This window comes from Motacilla alba, chromosome 1A, assembly GCF_015832195.1.
Source record: "Motacilla alba alba isolate MOTALB_02 chromosome 1A, Motacilla_alba_V1.0_pri, whole genome shotgun sequence".
Lineage (NCBI taxonomy): Eukaryota > Metazoa > Chordata > Aves > Passeriformes > Motacillidae > Motacilla > Motacilla alba.
The window spans coordinates 72139921-72161041 of NC_052031.1; the positions used below are offsets into that span (position 1 = coordinate 72139921).

The 21121-nt window shown below is 45.1% G+C and overlaps 1 protein-coding gene and 1 long non-coding RNA gene across 2 annotated transcripts in view; both read left to right on the forward strand.

Annotated features, from left to right (window-relative positions):
• Window positions 1–21121, forward strand: part of ST8SIA1 (ST8 alpha-N-acetyl-neuraminide alpha-2,8-sialyltransferase 1) — a 115946-nt gene that overhangs the window by 756 nt on the left and 94069 nt on the right. The window lies entirely within an intron of this gene.
• LOC119707886 lies at window positions 7–10634 on the forward strand. The gene is made up of 3 exons (XR_005258899.1): window positions 7–467; window positions 623–645; window positions 735–10634. It is a non-coding gene; the product is annotated as an uncharacterized LOC119707886 (long non-coding RNA).

Sequence of the window (21121 nt, forward strand, 5' to 3'; positions counted from 1 at the left end):
GTACCGCCGTGCGCGGCCCAAGGGCAGCGGGGACGGGCAGGGGGAGCGCCGGCCGCGGCCCGGAGCCCGCCCGGCCCGCTGCCCGCCCCCCGAGCCCCAAACTTCGCTCTTTCTTCTTTCTTCCCCGACCCTTTGTTATGTCACAGCGGGCGGGCAGGGCCCCTCTGCCCGGCAAAACTTTTTTTGGGGTGGCTCCGTTGGCTGCGGGGAGCAGAAGGGGCTCGGCGCGGGGATGGAGGCGCGTCCCCCCAGGGATGCCCTGCCAGGGCGGCGAAGGTGCGGCGCTCCCTGCACAATGGGATGCCGCTCGCTTGGCGGATAGCAGAGGCACGGGCAGCGCTCGGGGCTGCTAACAAAGCCCGGGGCTGCCGGCCCGGCTCCCTCCGCTACCGGGGCTGCCCGGAGAGAGCCCGGCCCGCGGGGCTCCCGGGATGAGCGGGGAAGGTTTCCGCGGGGCTCCCGGGAAGGTTTCCGTGGGGCTCCCGGGATGAGCGGGGAAGGTTTCCGCGGGGCTCCCGGGATGTACAGGGAAGGTTTCCGCGGGGCTCCCGGGAAGGTTTCCGTGGGGCTCCCGGGATGTACAGGGAAGGTTTCCGCGGGGCTCTCGGGATGAGCGGGGAAGGTTTCCGTGGGGCTCCCGGGAAGGTTTCCGCGGGGCTCCCGGGATGAGCGGGGAGGGTTTCCGTGGGGCTCCCGGGAAGGTTTCCGTGGGGCTCCCGGGATGTACAGGGAAGGTTTCCGCGGGGCTCCCGGGATGAGCGGGGAAGGTTTCCGTGGGGCTCCCGGGAAGGTTTCCGCGGATGTGCATCCGAGCAGCCCCGGGAGGCTTCGCGCTGCTGCTGGGCTCTGTGCGGTTTATTGGAGAAGCCACGTGAAAAGGCACCTTTCTCTCTCCTCTCTGCTCTTGACGTGGCTGGGAAATGGCGATAATCCTGGGGGCCCGTCTCGCCTTGCCCGTGCACAGGAGAGGGGGAAGGCTGCAACCGAGCTGAGGAAAACCGAGCGGGTCCCTGCGCTGGGCAGGAATTTTTAATCGCTCTCCTTTAAAAGCGTCTGCAGTGGAGACTTGCATCCCCTCAAAAATTTCTCACATGTTTGGGTAAAATACAGGCAATTGGAAGACAGGCAGATTTCCCTCCCTTTCCCGGAGGGAAGCTGTTTTTTTTTTTGTCCCTGTCCTCCAAGTAGCAAATTAAAGATCAGAGTGAGTGGTAATCAGAATGCCTCCAGAAATACCCTCTTTAGAAAAATTAATCAGATCCAAAATTCAAGGGACTTATTTTCCTTTCTAAAAATATTTTTTTTGTTTTTAAGTGGCGTACAGTTTTATTTTAAGTTCTTCAGTATCTTCTGAATGTATTTGCCTTTGTCATGAACTGGAGCTGATGTTAATATCAAGGTTCATATCTTGTCTGCTGGGATAACAGAATCCTTACAGTTCTTGAAACGCACATTTGTTGGTTAGCCCCCAAGCCTGGAGGAAATCTGAGCAGTGATGGGTGATGAGCAGGAATGTGCTGATACTATCTCATTAGGCAGGCTTGGAAGAAGTCCTCCCTTTAATACAGACCTAGCAGTAAGCTCCAGATGCAGGATCCCTCTCCCAAAGCACTTAACTAGTGCTAGAAGCTACATTGATCTTCTTGACTATTAGTTAATCTTGATCCTGTGCACCAAATTCCCCCATTTTTGGAGGTGGATGAATCTAGCTTCTTAAAAAATTGCCCCATAGGTTATGTTAGGAAAGAGTTTGGTGTATTAGTTGTCATGTTAGTAAACCAAATGTTTGAAGAATGGCAGTGCTGCTGCAGTTTTGGTTTACAAAACAGTTCTAGTCCATTTCCACCACATGGTTTAGTAACAAACTCTGTGTGGCTTATCAGCTATTCCACTTGCCCATATGTTTTTCTACTCTCTAAGCATAGTGGTTATCTCAGAGATGCTATTGAAGAGAGTCTCATGCAATAAAAGGAGCTGTTGTTTCTTGTCTGAGCCTCTTGATGAGTTGGTGCAGCACTAAATACAATGAACTTTAAATCCATCTGCTTTAAAAGTAGTTTTTAAGAGATATTGTATGCTGGAGATATGTAGTGAGTATAGTAAACTCTACTATTCCAACACTTGTGAAGTAGAACTCTATTTTTGCTGCTTTAATTTGCTTCTCTTCATGTCAGAAGATTTTGAAGTTGAAGCCCATGTCAAGCAAGCTGCTGTATATCTGAGGTTAACAGAAACTGTTTGCTCTGGTCCTGCTGTCCCTAAGCAAGCCTGTTGTAAAAACTCCAAATTTAACTTTGTGCTGGAAAATTCCAGAGAATGTCAGTCTCTGTTGGAATGGGAAAGGAGGGATAGAGCTTCACAGAAAACCTGCACGTGAACTTTCAAGCAATATGGCTTTCCATAATAGTCTAATATTACATGTGCTTTAATTTATTATTAATAAAATATTATTTAAGAACAGTGTTAATTGCTGTTCTCCCTAGCCCTCCTGCCACATTCTGGTTTACAGACAATTTTGGTTTCACTGAGTTTGAAGCATAAGTTGGAATTAATCTGGGCTAAAAATCCAGCACTGCTTTGTGTAATGGAGCGGCATGTTTGGTATTCTGGTATAGCCAGGCTCTTGCTACACAGAGCAAACATCTGCCAGGTTTGGAACTTTCTCCTCCCATAAACTCACTGGACTCCTGCTGCTGAAGTGGATGTTGGGTAATTCATTTGATGAAATCATATTTTTCAAGCCTCAGAAAGACTATTCCCCCTTTGCCTTCTGTACCAAGGACAACTTTAGTGAGTGACTTCGCAAGTTCAGCAAAACCATCGGGGTAATTTGGGGTAGTTTGGGTTGAACCCTGGCTACCAAGTGCTGGTGGCCCCTCAATCTCCACTGCTGCCTCCTTCTCCTCTCTGTACAGCCAGAAACCTTACAGAAAGATCTGACCCCTTATGCAAGAACCCTGACTGGCCTGGTTCTCATTGAATGATTCACTGGGGGTTTTGTGTTTGAATGAATTTCCTGAACTGCTTTTCAAATATAAATACCTGCATAATTAGCCATGGATGCCTTTAAATTTCAAGCCACTAGAGGTTGAGGGTAGTCATACAGTGAAAACATCTCTTGTCTGACAAATGCTGAATATTCTGTCAGTCAGATGGTAAAACTGCTCAATTTTGAGCTGCAAAGTGGTCAAAATAGGAGTAAGATCATCATTAGAGCCACTAATAGATAATGTGTCTAATCTGCCTACAATATAATGGCTTGTCATCCTCTGAGGTGGTTAATGTTATTGAGCCCTCATTGTTTTAACAGACTGCTTAGGGTTTTTTAGGGCCTAGTGCTGCTGAGATTATTTAGGCAAAAACATTTTTACTTGTCTGTTATTTGCTGAAGTAAATTGCATACAGTATTACCTTTAGGATGATTTTATTGAAAATACTGCAACTCATTAAAGGCAGAACTGGATCTTTTTGTCTGCCTTACAAGCTCCGTGCAGCCACAAATCCCAAGCACTGTGTGTTTATGTGACACTTCTTTCATTTGTTTGTGGGGGTGGAGCTCCTCTGGGAGTGGCTGTGCTGTGGGGGCAGTGGGTTTTGGGCTGCCAGCCGTCCCGCTGCAGGGGCTGGATGATGGTCACTGCCTTAGAGGCTCTTCAGGAAGGGATGGGACAGTCCCTGCCAGACACCAGAAAGGCTTCTCTGGGATTCAGCTGTGTTCTTGCTTCTGCTGCTTCAGTTTTGTGTGATGCTGAAAGGTCACCAGGGATTATTCTGGGGGTGACTTGATTAAACCGGTGGCAGCTGTCCCGTGTGAACTCGCTGCTCATGACCTGACTCCAGCCCAGAGCATCTGCTGCAGCTTGTCTTTGCTGCCCAGTGATGTCCCCTCTGATGCTGCCAAACTGGCTGTGCTCACCTTGGCTGAGGTGAGCCTCTCCTTCCCACCAGCTTTGTCCATTTTCCACGGGCAGAGCAGAGAGGCTGCTGCCCTGGAACCACCCAGCAGGGTCAGTGGCTGGGCTGGACACAATTCCCAGGCTCTGCTGCTGGCAGTGGGGATGTGCACAGGCTGTGCAGCCTCTCCTGCTGCTGCTGCTGCTGCCGTTGTTTGCCCTGCAGAAGCCCTGCTCTGCTCCCGGGTGCCAGGGGGGCTTTCCCCGCTGGAACTCCCCTCTCAGCTGCTCTCTCACAGGAGGAGCAGCCCCTGTGCACACCACTGCTCGTCCTGGATTGCATGAGCACAGGGCTGCACTTCCAGGTCACTTCCCCAGCTGGGTATGGCAGATGCTGTTGCCGAGTCAGCAAGGTTTTCCTTAGCTCAGATGGCTTTTTTTCCTTCTTTTTTTATGGCAGCACTGCAAATTACGTGAGTCTTGGGATTCTCACTGGGCTATTTCAAGGCAAATCTGAGATTAAACTTTGTATTGCTAAGGTTGACTTTAGATAAGAGTTCGGCCCTTCTTAAACAGCTTCATCAGATAATGAATTATCCCTGCTTTCCCTAGATGCATATGAAGGGCAGAGCTAGGAATAGACCTGGGAGATGCTGGATTAGGTTAGTTCTGCCTCTATGCCCTGAGAAGCCCTGCCCTGAAACTAATGGATATGCCCACGTGTTGAGCCAAATCCAGTTCATTTTTCTGTCCTTAGTAAGTGTTGCTACTGCCTGGCTGTGTTTTCATCAACATTTTACTTGATTTTGTTGTTGCTGCTGTTGTATTTGCTTCATTGGTGATAAATGGAGTATTTGCAATTTGTGGTTTCCAGCTGAGATGAGAAGTTGTTTTGGTGAAGAGGTACAGTTTTGAGGAGCAGGTTAAAGGTGAAAGGAAAGAAATGTTCTTATTGCATGTTATTATTTGGGGGCTGTGATGAGGAAAGCAAGCTGTAGAGAGGCTTGGCTCCCTGTCTTCAAGGTGGATGCCTGAATGATATGAAAACAATAAGAAATACTTATCTGAGTTAGCTCACAGTGTCTTTGCAGATGAGAGCTGTGCTGGCAAGATAGGAATTGATTTAAATTCCTGAGTTCCAGCTCCTGCTTTCCTCCTTCCTTGACCCTAAGTAGCATTTTCTTACAGACTCTGATTGGCAGTCCTGATGAAACAGACTGCTGAGATCCCTGGTGTCTTGCACCGTGTTGGATTGCTGCTTTCCTTTGGATTTGTAAAAACCCCAGTCTGCCAGTAGATATGGGGGGATGTAGCCAGCTCTCTGAGGTCCTTTTCCTGTTAGCTGGGAGCAGCCAAAAGCCCACAGCCAGGCACTGGGAACCGGAGGAGCAGAGACTTTGCTGGAATTCAGGTTACCCAGCTGGGGCCCTGAAAGTCTGGTGTGTGCACACCAGACATTGGTGGATGTATGGATTTTCCCATTTGGATTTTCCCTTTCTTTGCTGTGCAGTGGGCACTGAGTCATCCATACAATGCAGCAATGAGTGATTTATTCCTCTCATTGTAATTTTCATCTTCAGAGCAGCCAAGAGTGTTGGTCCCATTTGACATGTGTTCAGTGGCATATATGAAAATTCCTATTTTTGAGGCTAGTTGCTAGCAGGTAAATGCATGGAAAATGAATTGTCTTTCACCCTTTAGAATTTGTCTTTCCCTGGTGTGGACATACCTCACTGAAATGAGGAAGCTGTTTGGACTGCAGTCTTCTGTTGTTCCAGTTTTCTGAGCACCAAAAAATACTTAAATTTTAAATCCCTGGGTATACTTTAATCTTTTTCTGTATGCTGCATGGGGTTCTCAAAATGCAATGAAATTGCTCCTGATGCTAAATCATTTTAACACAGCTGCATACAGTTAAATTCAGACTGAAGCACATTAATCCAAGCTAAGTAGTGTTTGTAAACCTCAGTGTAGATTCAGCTTTTGTCATGTCACAATTTTTACATACAGAAGACCAGAGATTCTTCTCCCAGGTCTTGGAATTTAACCTGATTAGATAAACAGCAGATGGGGTGGGACAAGGCACTGATAAGTCCCTGGACCCTGGCAAAGCGTTTTTTTTCTGTGAAGTATTTGCTACAGAAGCTCTGAGCTTCATGAAGAAGCTGTGCCCATTGCCTTGACCTTAGTGGTATTTGAAATTTTTAACAAGGTGAATTTTATTGTGGAGAACTAAATCCCAGCTTTCAGCAGGATTCTGGAGGTCACTTCTGCACTGCTCCGTTTGGGATAAAGGTGAAAGTTATGAAATTAGATTGTTATACAATATTTTATGGCTAGCAGAATGGTGTGGGGGTTTTGTTGTTACTGCATTACATCAACAGACTTTTATTTTGACTTTTGTTCTACTTGTGGGAAAATGCCCTCCTTAATTTCTTGGTTTAGAGATGCTCTTTTCAAATGGAGATGTGGCTACAGTGAAGCTTTTAAAGCTGCTGGGAACAGCTGAATAGAAATGGTTAACATTTTTAATATCTTTCATGTTTGCTGAGAGCATCCTGAACATTTCCTGAACAACCACTGTGTTTATATTTTTCCTTCTTTTTTCCCCTCCACCTCTTTTCTTCAGTCCATTCCCATTCTTAAGCTTCTTGAGGCCCTCCTCAGCTTCAAGGGGAGCCCCAGACTGTTGGAGTGGCACCTTTTACAATTATCCAATTGACAATCACAGCAGTGATACAGAGGACTCGTGTGAAATTATTTACTCCTCTATCTCCTTCCCCATCTGAACTAACAATACCTTTCTCCAGAGTCTTGCAACTCCCACTGATGATCAGGGCATCTGCTGGTTTGCATCCTTGATGTTCCAGCAGCTGGCCATCAGGCTTTCCAGGTAAATTGCAGACTTTGCCTTCAGTATTAGCAAGATAAAGGCTTTACTGATCAGGTTGCCCCTGCTCTGAGGAAGCACCACCAGCTCTCATTTAATAGTTGCTATATAGATCTCCCATACTTTAAGGAATGCTGGGAAAACAGATCATCAGCTACTTTCCTTGCTTTCTTGTGGGAAAAACTTGCTCTGCACATTTCTGGAATGCCAGGAGTGGCCATTGCTGTAATAGAGAAATAACAGCTTTGTATTTCCTGTCAGAGATGGAGGACAAACAAACAAGACATATTTTTTTCCTCCAGTGAAAAGATTTTAATATTTTCCTATGTGGTCCATCTTGGCCAAACGCCACTTCTGGGAATTCTGTTCCATCTGCCTCAGTGTTTGGAGGTTCCCTTGTTCTGCTGGTGCTGTTGGTCCTGCCCTGTGGTGGTGTCCCAGGGCAGGCTGATGAGGGACCCTCTGCTGTGGGCAGAAGAGTCGAGGAAACCAGTCCAAAAGGCTGAAAAGTGCAGTGAGTGGTGATGCTGAACCCAAAGCTCTCTGACTGATGCCTGCCTTCCTCAGTGAGTCAGTCAGATTTAGGCCTAATGGCAAACGGGATGAAGACTGCTGGGGTTACTCATCTGGGCTCCAGTGCTCCTACTCTGAACTGCAGGGGACACTGGGCTTTGCTTCCCCATGTGCTTCTGTACAGCAAAGGAAGCAGAGGTATACAGGGAATTAAGGAAACTCTGTACATGGCATGGTTATCTCTTGTAACTGAACTTCAGGCCTAGGTCACCACTGGTGTTGGTTGGGAATTCTGTGAATAATTATCATTGTCCAGAAATTATTATTTTTACAGTGCCGTAAGATTGCAGAGAGACATTCTGTGCTCAGAAGGATTTTCCTTCCAAGCATGTGTGTAGTGAGATCCTGGCTATGCAGATTATGGATTTTGATGAATGGGGTGCGTTTCCCATGGGTTAGTGCAGTTTTTAATGGGAAGGAATGTTGTAGGCCCAGAGTGTGTGGAGGTTGGGGTGGCTGTGCCCAGCTCATCCCTAACGGGCTCCAGCTGGGCAGCACAGGTGAGCAGCACTGAGGGGAACGAGCCATGGAGTGTCCAGGGCCCTGAGCAGAGGGCACACAGGTGCAGGGCATCAGCACCAGGGGAGGAAGCTGCAGGGCGGTACAGAGCTGCAGCCTCTCGAAGCCTCCTTGGGTGTTGGTCGTGGCTCCACTGCTATTCCAAGCAAGAACTGCCTGGGTGAGTGTTCCTGGAGGTGCCCCAATAACTGTGCTGAGGTTTGGTGGCTACTGGCTCTTCCTGCTGCTAGAACCTGGGGTACCTGCTCACTACTTGTGATGGATGCAATGCATTTGTTTTAATATTTTTCTTCCTTCCGTGACTTCCACTGAAGCATTTATCTATTTCAGAGAGAATAGAAGAGCTCTTTATTCCGTGTGTAGCATTCACTAGGGATATGAATCCCTGTTCCTGGATAGTGGCTCACAGTTCCAATATAAAGAATGAATTGTCAGCTACTGGTGAATTTCAGATTTGCTACTGCTGCTGCTGCACCTGTGAGTTCTGTCACAATGAGCCAACGGTAGCCAGTGCTGCAGCAGACATTCCTAATTGGAATGCAGTCTGTAGATTATCCCTGCTCGTTGGGGGTGATTTACTGCCATCCACTCAGGCAACATTACCTTCTTATTTGTCTGAACGAGCTTCAGACTCTTTGCAGTCTCCTGTGCTGTGGATTTAGTACCTAATGGCAATGTAAAAAGCCAGGAGAATTAATTTCTCTGGGGTGTGGCTGTAACATGGGGTAGAAAGGAGATGTAGTATTCATGAGGCAAGAGCACGGGAATGCTGTTGGGTCAGATGAGAATGGGAATGATGAAGTGAGCACTCTGTCTACTGCTTGTTTAAAGATTGATTTAAAAATATAATTTTGAGATAAATACATACTGTATTTAATTTTCATTTGCTTTTAGATCTCAGTAATTTTTATGATATAATTAAGAAATGGGTTGAGAAACTTTGGTCTGTCTACCTGTCTGTAAAGCAGATAGCTCACCTGTAAGTTCTCAGAAAGTTTATGAATCTACCACAATTCCTCAGTTACATGGAGAGGAGTTTAAGGTTTATCACTATGGTGGTCTTAATTTGGGATTATGAGGAGGGCACCTTTTGCCAAGGACCAGGATTGCAGGTGTTTTCAGGCTCTGAGGCTCAGCAGGCCAGGGGATGCCCCCCTGCAGAGTGTCGTCTGGCTCGGCGATGCTCCCTCCTCCCTCAGCAAAGCAGCAGAGCATGCTGCAGGATGTGTTTTGAGGCTGGGGGCACCCAGTGTAACTTGGAGAATGCCCACCCTTGTAAAGCTGTGCCAGCTCCTGCCATCAGGTGACTTTGTGACAAGTCTTGCTTTCATGAGACAGAAATGAAACTGAATGTTTCAGTCCTCATAACTGCAGGGAAGTGCTGGAAATGTGAATGGTGGCTTGGCCCCCAAAAGGCAAGTAAAAATCCAGTGTGGGTTGTTGTAATTCAGATGCCTCATTTCTGTGCTTAATCATCATTCTGGGGGCCTGACTCACAGTTTTTCAGTGCTAGGGATTGCTATAGTGAGAATTACATATCAGCCTATAATTAGATGCATTTTTTTAATTAAGGAAACTGCAACAGTGAAGGGAATAAGAGAAACAAAACTAATCTGGGCATTCCTTCATAGGTCATATTATTGAACATTTTGTCTTGGCAGCAAGCAAGCATCCAGCACAAACACACTTGCTGAGCCTTATGGACAAATGCTGAACATCTCCAGGTTTATGTATGCCCAGCTGGATGAAGCAGTGAAAATGCACATAGGGTTGTTATTTTACCTATCCTGTTTCAGCCACTGCCTTTAAGTGTATCCAGAAGGGAATGGCAGAGTGCTGTTAGAGCTTTCTGATCCACAAATGGTAACAACAGCAAGAAGCTTAACCTATCAATAGAGAAATTGTGCGTTTTGATAGATCTGTTTAGACAACAGAACAAGTGGAAAACACTTATTTAATGTAGTTCAGTAACTGCTAATGGGTCCAGCATCTGAGAACATGTTTATTTTTGCCTTGGGTCTTTGATGCTTTCCCTCATTTACAAACTGTTTCTGTCACAAACAAACAGTTTTGTGCTTCACTTGTCTAGCAGGCCATTGCTACTGAAAGTCTTGTACTAAGAGGGTTGAGTTTGTTGTTGTCCCCCACCTAATCTGTGGGAAAATGTTCAGTTGGTTTTACAAATTTAGTACAAATTCAGTTTTCTCATCTGCTGCAGAGCAGCAGATCTGCATCACAGGGAAAAGCAGAGTTCCCTCTGCCTGAGAGGGGTAAATGAGCTGCTGGGCTCTCCTCTGTGGCATAACCCGGCGAACGTGGGCTGTGTCTGTCACCTGAAATCAGGGCTCGCCCTCAATGAACATGAGCTTTCTCAGCACTTCAGAGCTTGATCGGTTCGTTCCCAGAGAGCTTTCAGCTTTGTGGTTTGGTTTCAGGTGGTGTCTCATGTGGTCCTGCAGTCTGCCTGCTGAGAATCTTGCTCCTTTCCATTCAAGATCTATAACTTGTTTTGCCTTAGAGAAATAAAAAAGAAACCCCCCCCCAAATCCTGAGAGGTTGTTTCCACTCATGAATTGCTGCCGGTGTAGAGGTGTTTCTCAAAAACCTGGATAACTGCTAAGAACAGACCAGCTTTAAGCAAGTTTAAGGAGGAAATAGCCAGACATTGTCATTTCATTGACACCTTTTTGGGTCTAAAGTGAATGGGCTGAATGTATTGCAGAGGAATATCTCCCAAAACACACTGGACAACTGATTGAGCACATAAACATGATTTTAAAATTATCTTAAAACCAACTTTCAGGTAATATTCCTGTCTTAAGATGCCTCATTGCAGGACTAAGTAGGTTGAATGATTTATTTAGTGGATTTTTACTTTTATCCTCATACTGAGTAGATATGTTGGATAAATTTCCTGAAGGATGTTTAGGATTTTTGCTTGCTCTTTTTAGCAGCAGCTTTTAAATGTTAATACTGTAAAAGATCATAAACCTTCAGAAAGTTAACTCCCAGTGAAAAGCACTCGGAGTCCTCTGGGCTTTTGCTGTTCCTGTGCAAGCTGATACAGCTCCTCTGAAAAGAGGAGAGGGGAGGCACCCTTGGGAGTTTTCCCTGCTTTCCCTGCTGCTGCCCTGCATCCCTCCCTGCTGGAGGTGGTGGCTGTGCCTGCTGGCCCTTGGGAATTTACAGGTGACACCACAGGCAGGCCAGCTCCAGAATAACTTGTGCCCTGGTGTTTTGGAAAAGGATTGCCTTAATGCTTTGGATCATTTCCAGAACCACCTCAGCTGTCACCAGCAGCTCTTCCCACTTGAAAGAGTAATATGTTCTATAAATAGTGGTGCAAATTGGGCTCTGGTTGTGTCCCAGATCCCTCAGCTTCTTCTGTCCCTAGTGACAGGAGTGTGGGGTGGGAGGCAGCAGGGGCTGGGCAGGGGCACAGCTCTGCCAGCTCTAGCCTTGTCCTGGCTGCTCTCAGGGCAGGGGCACAGCTCTGCCAGCTCTAGCCTTGTCCTGGCTGCTCTCAGGGCAGGGACACAGCTCTGCCAGCTCTAGCCTTGTCCTGGCTGCTCTCAGGGCAGGGGACACAGCTCTGCCAGCTCTAGCCTTGTCCTGGCTGCTCTCAAACAGGGGACACAGCTCTGCCAGCTCTAGCCTTGTCCTGGCTGCTCTCAGGGCAGGGACACAGCTCTGCCAGCTCTAGCCTTGTCCTGGCTGCTCTCAAACAGGGGACACAGCTCTGCCAGCTCTAGCCTTGTCCTGGCTGCTCTCAAACAGGGGACACAGCTCTGCCAGCTCTAGCCTTGTCCTGGCTGCTCTCAAACAGGGGACACAGCTCTGCCAGCTCTAGCCTTGTCCTGGCTGCTCTCAGGGCAGGGGCACAGCTCTGCCAGCTCTAGCCTTGTCCTGGTTGCTCTCAGGGCAGGGTGCCTTCCTTCCTACATTCTTATTTAGAAGCTGAGTTTTCTTCTGGGAGAAGTGTCAGAGCCCTCCTGTCGGCTGGAAGGAAAGGACTGTGGAATGGAGTGCTCCAGAAGGAAGGAATATGCTCTTAGGGGGCAGGAGGGAAGGTGGGGAGATGGAGAAACCTTGGGAGGTTGGAAGGGAGGTGGAAGGTTGATAGAGGGCTTAACACAGTAGAGACAAGGAGTTTGTAGCAGCAGGGGCACTGAAGAAGAAGAAACACAAAGAGCTGAGAATAAAACAAAGAAACATTTATGTGAAGCAGAATAGCAGAGAAAGACCATAGTTAGGAAATTTGAGAACAAGAACGTGGCTAAATCAGAAAAGCAATCAAGTAAGGGTAAAACAATTAGTGAAGTGGACAATTTAAGGACTGCTCTGTTGGTGAAGCAAGATTACCCAGGGAGGTAACAATTAATTAAAACAGCGTGAGATAAATGATAATTCCAGTGAAGAAGCTCGAGTATCGGATGGAAGCAGATCACTTGAGTAAATCGAGGATCCAGTTTCAATGGCCAGAGATAGAAGAGGCTATGAAACCATAATAGGAGAGGACGTTTTCATGCCACAAGAGCAGAGAATAATTTTTCTCTAGAGATGACTGCTGAAGTGGTGAGAGTTGGAAGTGGAGTGATGAAATATGTGGAGTACAGCCCACTCACTGCAGCTATCTCTGGTACCTGTCCTACTTAAGAGCTGTGGTAGGGAAAATGTCCATATGGTTAGCAAAAAGACAGGAAAACAACATTTGTTGCTCTGTTTTTTTTCATTCTCTGATTGCATTTTGCCAACTAGACAGTCCACAGGCCTGGCATCTAGTGAGCTTTGTTTGCTGAGGGTTAGCTTGTCCTTTGGGGCACCAGCAGCTCAGGCTGAGGGATGATGCATTACAGCAGGCAATTCCTTGACTTCTGTCTCAGAATGGGGTTGGTTATACTATGGTTTTGGGGTGAGGCTTGAGAACAAAGGCATGCTTGGTTCTGTCTGGATTCCACCCATTGCATTTCTGATGAGGTGACTCCTCGCTGTGTGTTCCAGGAGGAGCGTGCACACTGCTGGCATTACAGGATGCACACATGATGTGCGTTCAGAGAGCTCCCAGCTTCACTGTCCTGGGGATATTCAGCTACTGCAGAGCTCCTGGGCACCTGCCCTTGGCCAGTTCTGGTCCCAGGCTTTGGAGCAGCTCTGGGGAGGTGAGGGATGTGTGGGGCAGACACGGAGCTGCGGCAGGTCTGGTGTGACCTGCCAGCCTGTGTGACCTGCCAGCCTGTCTCCAGAGTGACCTGGCTGTGCAGGAGGTGAGTGCAAAGCAGGGACGCTCTGGTCTGGGGTGCTGCTGTCCTCTCTGTTCTGCAGCACTTCATGTAGCTCCTGCCCCAAACATGCCTAATTCCTGTGGTTTAGGAACCCTGTGGGGATCTGCAGGAGCTTTGTGAGAGGTGTGCAGCATAAATCAGCTGTTAGTGGAGTTTTATTGCAGCGCATAAAAACACAGAAATGTCTTTAGCAGGACTAATTACTACATCAGGTCCTTTAGTTTCCTGTCCCTGTCAAGGCTTGGCACCAAATGCTGCAGAAAAGTCATGCAATAAATGCAGTAGTAGTATGATCTCCCAAATAAATCAATGCCTCAGGTTCTTAGCATTTTGAGACTTCATTTAGCCTTCACTAACTTAGTTCAACACCTCAGTCCAAATTACTGTTGTTACTTACGACAACCTTCCATGTTCTTGGAGCTTACATAAACAATCAATTCCTTCATTATGCTTAATTAAGGAAGTGCAGGTGTTCTTGGAATGTTTAGTTCTTAAATATATTTGTCTTATTCTTTGCTGCTTAATCACTTTTTAAAAATGTCTCTTCTTTGGCTCATACACCCTTTTTGTACTAATTTGCTTTTTATCTGGTTGATTTTTAGATTTTGACATTGTACCAGAAAACAAAATGTCACCATGCTGTTGAAAATTAAATAGCTCATCTTCAACCCTGTAGTAAACAGTTTAATTGCTGTGGAAACTGAATTACTGCTCTCTAAAATTGTTCAGTTGTTGCTTCTGAACTGATCCTGTTTTTTTCCCCTAAATAATTCACTGCATGAGTTTCTTGATATGAGTAGCATAGACCAACTGGTCATGATGCAGTAGAGCTCTGTAACTTGTCACGTGTTCTTGAGCTGCAGGGTGAATTTTCAAGATGAATTTGAGACCTAAAAAAGGTGGCAGTTGGACTGCCCAGGTGGAGGATGCTCTCAAATTAGCTGTATCAGGCCTGGGAGCTGAGGCTGGGTCAAAGAAAAAAGCATGTTGTGTTAACTTCTGTGTAGTGCACATCCTGTAGGTGAGAACGTGGGAGTCTTCTCGTGCAGCTCAGGAGGCTGACATTTATCTTCCTGATAGGGCACATTTTTCATCTTAGCTTGGTAGCAGGAAGGAAAACCACAGATTTAGTCATTCTTCCAGAAGCTGGGGACAAAGGGGTCAGAAAGAGGATGTCCTGGGTGGCCATCTCCTGAGGCTGTGGGGTTCTTGTGGCTTCCACAATGTTCCTGAAGGATTGAGCTTCTCCCAGTGCAAACTGAGGAGTTCAGGATTAATCAACATAGAGAATCTGCCTCCTTCCTTCCTTCCTTCCTTCCTTCCTTCCTTCCTTCCTTCCTTCCTTCCTTCCTTCCTTCCTTCCTTCCTTCCTTCCTTCCTTCCTTCCTTCCTTCCTTCCTTCCTTCCTTCACTTCACTTCACTCACTCACTCACTCACTCACTCACTCACTCACTCACTCACTCACTCACTCACTCCCTCCCTCACTCCCTCCCTCACTCCCTCCCTCACTCCCTGCGAATCCTGAATGCAGTGTTTGATGGGCCAGTGCTGTTACTGATTGAATATCCCCAGTCAGGGCTCTCCTGCTGGTGGGCAGTGGTTCCAGCTGTCAGCTGACCCATCAGTACCAGAACTGATCCCGGCACACCCAGGAATCTCCCAGATGCTGGCATCACTCCGTGCTGCCCTTCCTGAGGGTGTCAAGGAGAGATAAAGTCTCCCAGCAGACCCAGAGTTCGTGACCCAGAGGTTTCCTGCTTTCTTTTAAAGGAGGTTGATCCCCAGCACTGTGGCTCATTCTTTGGGAATTGTGGATGTGGATTCCTGGGTGAAAGCAAACTCAGGTTGGATGCACTAGCCTGAGAGACTGCATGTGTGAGTTTTGTGTCTGGTTGGAAAGAGCTGGTTTAGAAATTCCTCCCTCAGATCTTTTCAGAGCCTAGTTCAAGTATTTTTAATATTTAGATTTCTTTGGATTACGGGTAGTCTGTGAAATCTGGAGCATGGCGGCTAATTAAACTTAAGAATTCAACAGTACTTCAACCCAAAATAGTTTCCTGTGATGTGTGTGGCTGTATATGTCAAACTCTTCAGGCTTGGCTTTAATTTAGAATTTCACAGTGTTGCAATATATATAACTCTTGCAGGCATTTCAAGGTGGCGTGTTTTGCTTTGTTGTAGTGTGCTTGGCAGCTCCCTGAACAGCAACAGGTCTCCTGTTTACTACCTTTACTCTAATGGATCCTGTGACTGTGTTCTCTCAGAATAAAGAAGTCTGTAAAGGATCAGTCAGAAAGAGGAGGGGAAGGTGAAACTCCAGACTTGATTTCTGCCAAGAGCATTTCCTGTAGCTGTCCCACAGCACTTGCAAGCACAGGGTTTCTCAGACCCTCCCTTTGATGCCTGGGGATGCAGGGGAGAAGTGATGGTACAGCTGGGGGCAGGGCTGGCAATGGCAGGGGCAGGAGAGGTGGATGGAAAAGAAAACATCTTGGCAAGATGGGTGGGAGTCACAGCATGTAGTAATCTCTTTGGTTTGAGTTTGACAGGCTTTTAGGAATTCTAATCTCACATGGAGTGTTAGCTTGTTAAAGGCCACCAGATTGGGCAGAGGGGGAAGATGGATAAATTACATTTTCTGCCAGGACTTTAGGCCTATAAGAATTTCGTACATAAATCATGTTTATTCCCTAGAAAGCTGTTTGATTGCTCGGGTAATGGGGTTTGTGCATTCCTGATTTATTCACGGCAAACTGCTTAGATTAGGACAGACTCAAACGTGCTTCCTGTCTTGTGCTCACCTCTGCTTTTTCACTGCCAGCTCTCTGTTTTCTTCTTCTGCTGCTGCCTCTGTGCCTGCACAGGAGACCTCCCCACCCCAGAACCACTAAACATTGTGGTGTGCTGTGAAACTCCTGTTTGTAGTGAGTGCTGCCAAATGTCATTTGCTGAATGGTAATGGCAAAACTGCGTGCAGTGGGGTGAAAGTTGTAAATATGTGATGACGTTGATGGCTGGAGGTGTTTGGGTTGTGTAATGTATGATATATAACGACTGTTTCAGAGCCCAAGCGGTAGTGGTGCCCGTGAGCTTCTGGGTGCTTTGGAAGGATGAGTTTTGGAAATTCTGGTTTCAGCACCACGTGAATATTTGTAGTGAAAGCCAGGTTTATGTTCCTTGCTTGCACTGGAAGATGCTTTCTTGTGGGCTGGGGGAAGTTCTGCCATCTCTTTTTAGGTCTGGAATAGCTCAGATGATAAGGCTTAGCATATCTTTGTTAAGTAACAGAAATGTGGATGGCGTGTTTAGATGCAAAAGGAGTGCTTAGATCCCCACTGCTGCAGTCCAGCCCGGGGAGTTCCCAGTGTTTTGTACCCCCTGGAATCAGGCAGGTGTTTGTGGTGAGCAGTGGATGTGCTGTGGCTGAGCAGGGGGCTTGCCTGGGTTGGGTGGCCCGTGAAGGAGTGGAGTGGCTCAGAAATGAGGTGATGTGGGAGGAAACTCAGGAAATGCCTCTTGGACCCTTCCCCACCTCCTGTTAGAGACTCCTGGGGTTTCTTTGCCATAGGACAGAGAGGAGGTTGGAGAATGCTGTAAGTAATCACAAGAGCATTTTACAGAGAGTTGTTGGTGAGCTGGCAGCACTGTTGAGACAAAATGGTAAAAGATTACTTCTACGCCAGCATTTGGTCCTTTCTAATGAGGTGCTAGCAGGAGTAAGGCAGTGTTTGTTACTCAGATATGTTCAGAGAGGAAAAAAAATCATTTTCCTGAGTGCAGAATGGAGCTGTGACCATCTCAAATCAATTAATACAGCACAGCTGTCACTCAGCCCCTGGGAATGGAAGTAGGAGAGTAGCAAAAAGAAACTCTGATCCAGCATTTGCTTCTGCTTTTGTTTCATCATAACAGAGTCCCTGATGATTATCAATAAACTTGATTTTTGGGTTTCACTGGGCCTACAGGAGAGAAAGGTGTGAAGACAAACAGGGTGTGTGGCCTCTTGTTCTTGGGACAGTTGTCTGGAGGGGATTTGTGAAAGCATCTCAGCTGATCTTCCCTGTAAGAACCCAGAGAACTTCATTTCAACCCAGAGCTGGTGAGATCCTACCTCCTTTCAGTAAGTCTGTAAAGAGGCAAAATAATCCAGCTATGATGGAGTTCAATATGAGTGCAAGATGACTGCTATGTAACTACTGTGGCTTCACCAAAAGAGACTTTAAAAGATTGTGAATTGGAGTTTCTGATAAAAAAGAGGTTCTGCTTTAGATGTCTTTCCTTTATTTTAATCTACTTAGTGCGTTCAGCAAAGTGTTTGCATCAGTAAAGCTGATTTTATAGCACCTAGTGCTCAGGCAAGGTTTAAAACACATCAGCAAATTTCAAAAATGAAGTTTTTACCTGCAAACAGAGCGATTGCAAATTCAAGGTGTTTTTTTATCTGTGGTAGTTTTACTGTTGATGTTTATCTGTTAGAAGCCATCTGTCAGCACTCAGAAGGAGCATTGAACTCAGCTCAGAAACATCTCTGGGTCCCTGGCCAGCTGGTGGTCAGCTGTTGGCAGAAGTGATGCTGGAGGCTGCAGCAGCTAGGGCTGTAAGTGAAGTCCAGTGTCAGTGCTTGGTGATGCATTAAATCCTGGCTCTCATCCAGAATCAGACTATCACAGCTTAACTGGTGGATAATTCTGGGTATACAGAAGCAACAAAGAGCACACTGTTATTTGTAAGTCTGAGATTCAAAGATTTTGACTGCAGTAGGATTTGGTGGGAGGAGGTAGTTCTCTATCATCAATATTAAGTGTTTACCTACATTAGAAATTCCAGTTTAAATAATCAAACTCTTAGCTACCTGTAAACACTTAAGTAAGCTATGATGATAGAACATAATTTGATCTCATTTTAAGGAAAAAGTTCCCCAATGTCAGCCTTATCTTTGCTTTTTAACTACTGTAATATTATTAATTTCCATTTTTGAGTAATCCAAAATGACTTGGCTGAATAAATGGCTTTCTTAATTGGCTAATTAAAGAGTTCTTAGCGAACAAAGTTTAAATATTGACATGTACAGCTTTTGAGACATAAGAAGCAAATATTTTTATTTTTATTACTATGTTTAGTACTTCATTAAATATGATCATTACTTAAGTTTAATTTTTGAGGTAAACAAGACCTCATCAAGACACAAATGATACTGGAAACCTGGTGCAGTGAAAGAAGTTATTCCCTGTTGAATTATAGAGTCAATGAAGTATGAAAATGATGACATTTAAAATCTTAAATGAAAGCTGCTTTAGGGAATGCTTCAGGACTTTAAACTGGTATCATAATTTGAACTCGCCTGCCTAATTCAATATCACAATACAGCTGCCAACTTTCAAACTCCAAGTTTCTGGTACTGCTATCAGATTTAGAAGGAAAAAGATGATAGAACAATATGCAACAATAAGTGTTATATTTATAGACATTTCTAATCAGGACATTTTTATGAGCTGTAACATTTATGCAGTTTAAAAAGCTATTTGTTTGAGTATATTGTAATATGACAACTACTTCAGTTAGAGAAATTAACCTAGTTGTGTGGCTTTTCTGTTTCCATTTCTCTGATATTGATGAAATATAAAAGAAGGTGAAATCTTCATACTGCTGTATCCAAATAAATTGCCTTTCTATAGGAAATATATGACAGAGACTTTGGGAGAATTGCTAAATCCCCACAAAAAATTTCAACAGATATCAAAATAATGTTATAATTTTGAAACTTAATTCTATAATCTATCTCGACCTCAAAAGGGGCACTATTTTTTCTATGTAAAATGTTCCATTACTTTGGAGAGGAGATGAATCTTATTCTACCAACCCTTAAACCTGACATGTTTTGAAGGAGTCAGTCCTGCCCTTGGATCACAACAACCCCAGGCAGCTCTGCAGGCTGGGGACAGAGTGGTTGGAAAGCTGCCCACTGGAAGAGGACATACAGGTGCTGAATGTGATCCAGCTGTGCCCAGATGGCCAAGAAGGCCAAAGACTTCCTGGCCTGTATCAGCAATAGTGTGGCCAGCAGAATGAGGGCAGTGATTGTCCCTCTGTACTCAGCACTGGTGAAGCTGCATCTTGAATTCTGTTTTGGGCACCTCACTTTGAGAAAGACACTTTGAGGTGCCGGAGCCTGTCCAGAGAAGAGCAACAAAGCTGAGGAGTCTGGAGCACAGTTCCTGTGAGGAGTGGCTGAGGGAGCTGGGAATGTGTAGCCTGGAAAAGAGGAAGCTCGGGGGAGACCTTTTGGCTTCTCCAATTACGTGAAAGGAGATTGTGGAGTCACGGGGGGGGTCAGTCTTTTCTCCAGTGAAGCAAGTGACAGGACCAGAGGAAATGGCTTTAAGTTATGCCAGGAAAGGTTTATATTAAGTATTAAGAAAATATTTTCACTGAGATTGTTGTCAGGCCTTGATACTAGCTGCTCAGAGAAGTGGTGGAATCACTGTCCCTGGAAGTGTTCAAAAACGTGTGGATATGACATCTGGGGACTTGATTTAGTGGTGAAAATGGAAGTGCTAGCTTGATGGTTCAACTTGAGGATCTTAGAGGCCTTTTCCAGCCCATGATTCTTTATACTTCTTTCGTTCACTACAAGAGTACATTATTTATTGGGGGGCGAAATTCTTTTTAAACCAGGTTTCTTTTGGGTGGTGTTTGTGCACGAAGACAGGGTTATAGATATTTATTAATAAAAGCTAGTTGTTTGCAAGCCTATTTACACTTGCAAACAGAAAAGGCAAGCATATACATTATGGAGATCATGGAGCCTGAGTAGCTTTGCATTTTTGACTAGTATGAATATGTGCTTGGATATGTGAGTGTGGCAGTGTAAATTTTAGCATCAAATTTACTGAAAAAAAAGTAGCATTAGCACTATTTCAAAATTAGGGGAAAACAGTAAATGCATGCATTAAAAATAGCTATCTTTCTCTGTTTCTCTGTACTACAATAAGAAGAAAAGACCTCACACAGGGATGCTAAGAGCTCTAGCATATCTGTGTCAGAATACATAATGGTAATTGTGTCCCACTCTGCAATTTCATAAATGTACTAATTTTGTTGGAACGATTCCTTGACCATACCAAGCTAATGGAACAGGTTTCCAGAGACAAAGAGAAGTATATGTAAGACATATGGAACATAAAAATAAATGAAGTCATGTTTGATTTGCTCATAATATTTATTGTATTCCCTACTTTATTATGTCTTAAATTGCTGAGATTTTACTCTTCTTTGGCTTGTTACTTACAAAGGCTTAATGCTTCTTTTCAATGAAAACAGTAAATATTTAACTACATGAATCAAAGCTTTAGGGAAATATTACAGAAGCAGCACATGTTACAGGAGTTGCAATGTCTAAAATCCAAGGTATTGTCCTAAAAATCCTCAAGTTTAGTACAAAGAAAGGTAACTCTAAAAGGTAATTCTACAAAGGCATGTTTTTTCAACTACATACATTGTTTCTAATTGCAGTCCAATTCAGAACTTCTCACAACTAGCTTTTAAAACTGTTTATTAGAAGTATTTCACGCGTCATATTTTCTAATGCAATTAAGTATAACATGCTTACTTATCTTCCACATGATAAACAAAACCACCATCTGCTCTAATTGGGACAGGTAGAATGTGATGCAGATACTCAGATTGGTTTTGTTCTGAGGGAAAGACGCCTTTAAAGTTCTGTTTTCTTGCATAGTTATTTCACCCAAAGACGTTGAGGTTAGATTTAGGTAATTATACTGTGCTCTGAATCTAGCTGAAACCAATGCAATTTTCAAAGCCTACTTATATCTAATGCTTATATCTAATTTATGGGCAGAAAAACCAGTTTAGTCTGTTGGGAAGAGGGGAATAAAGGTTTGGGAACACAGTGTGGGGAAGTATTTGTATGTTCAACTAAATATCAGCATAAAGCTGAGGGCTT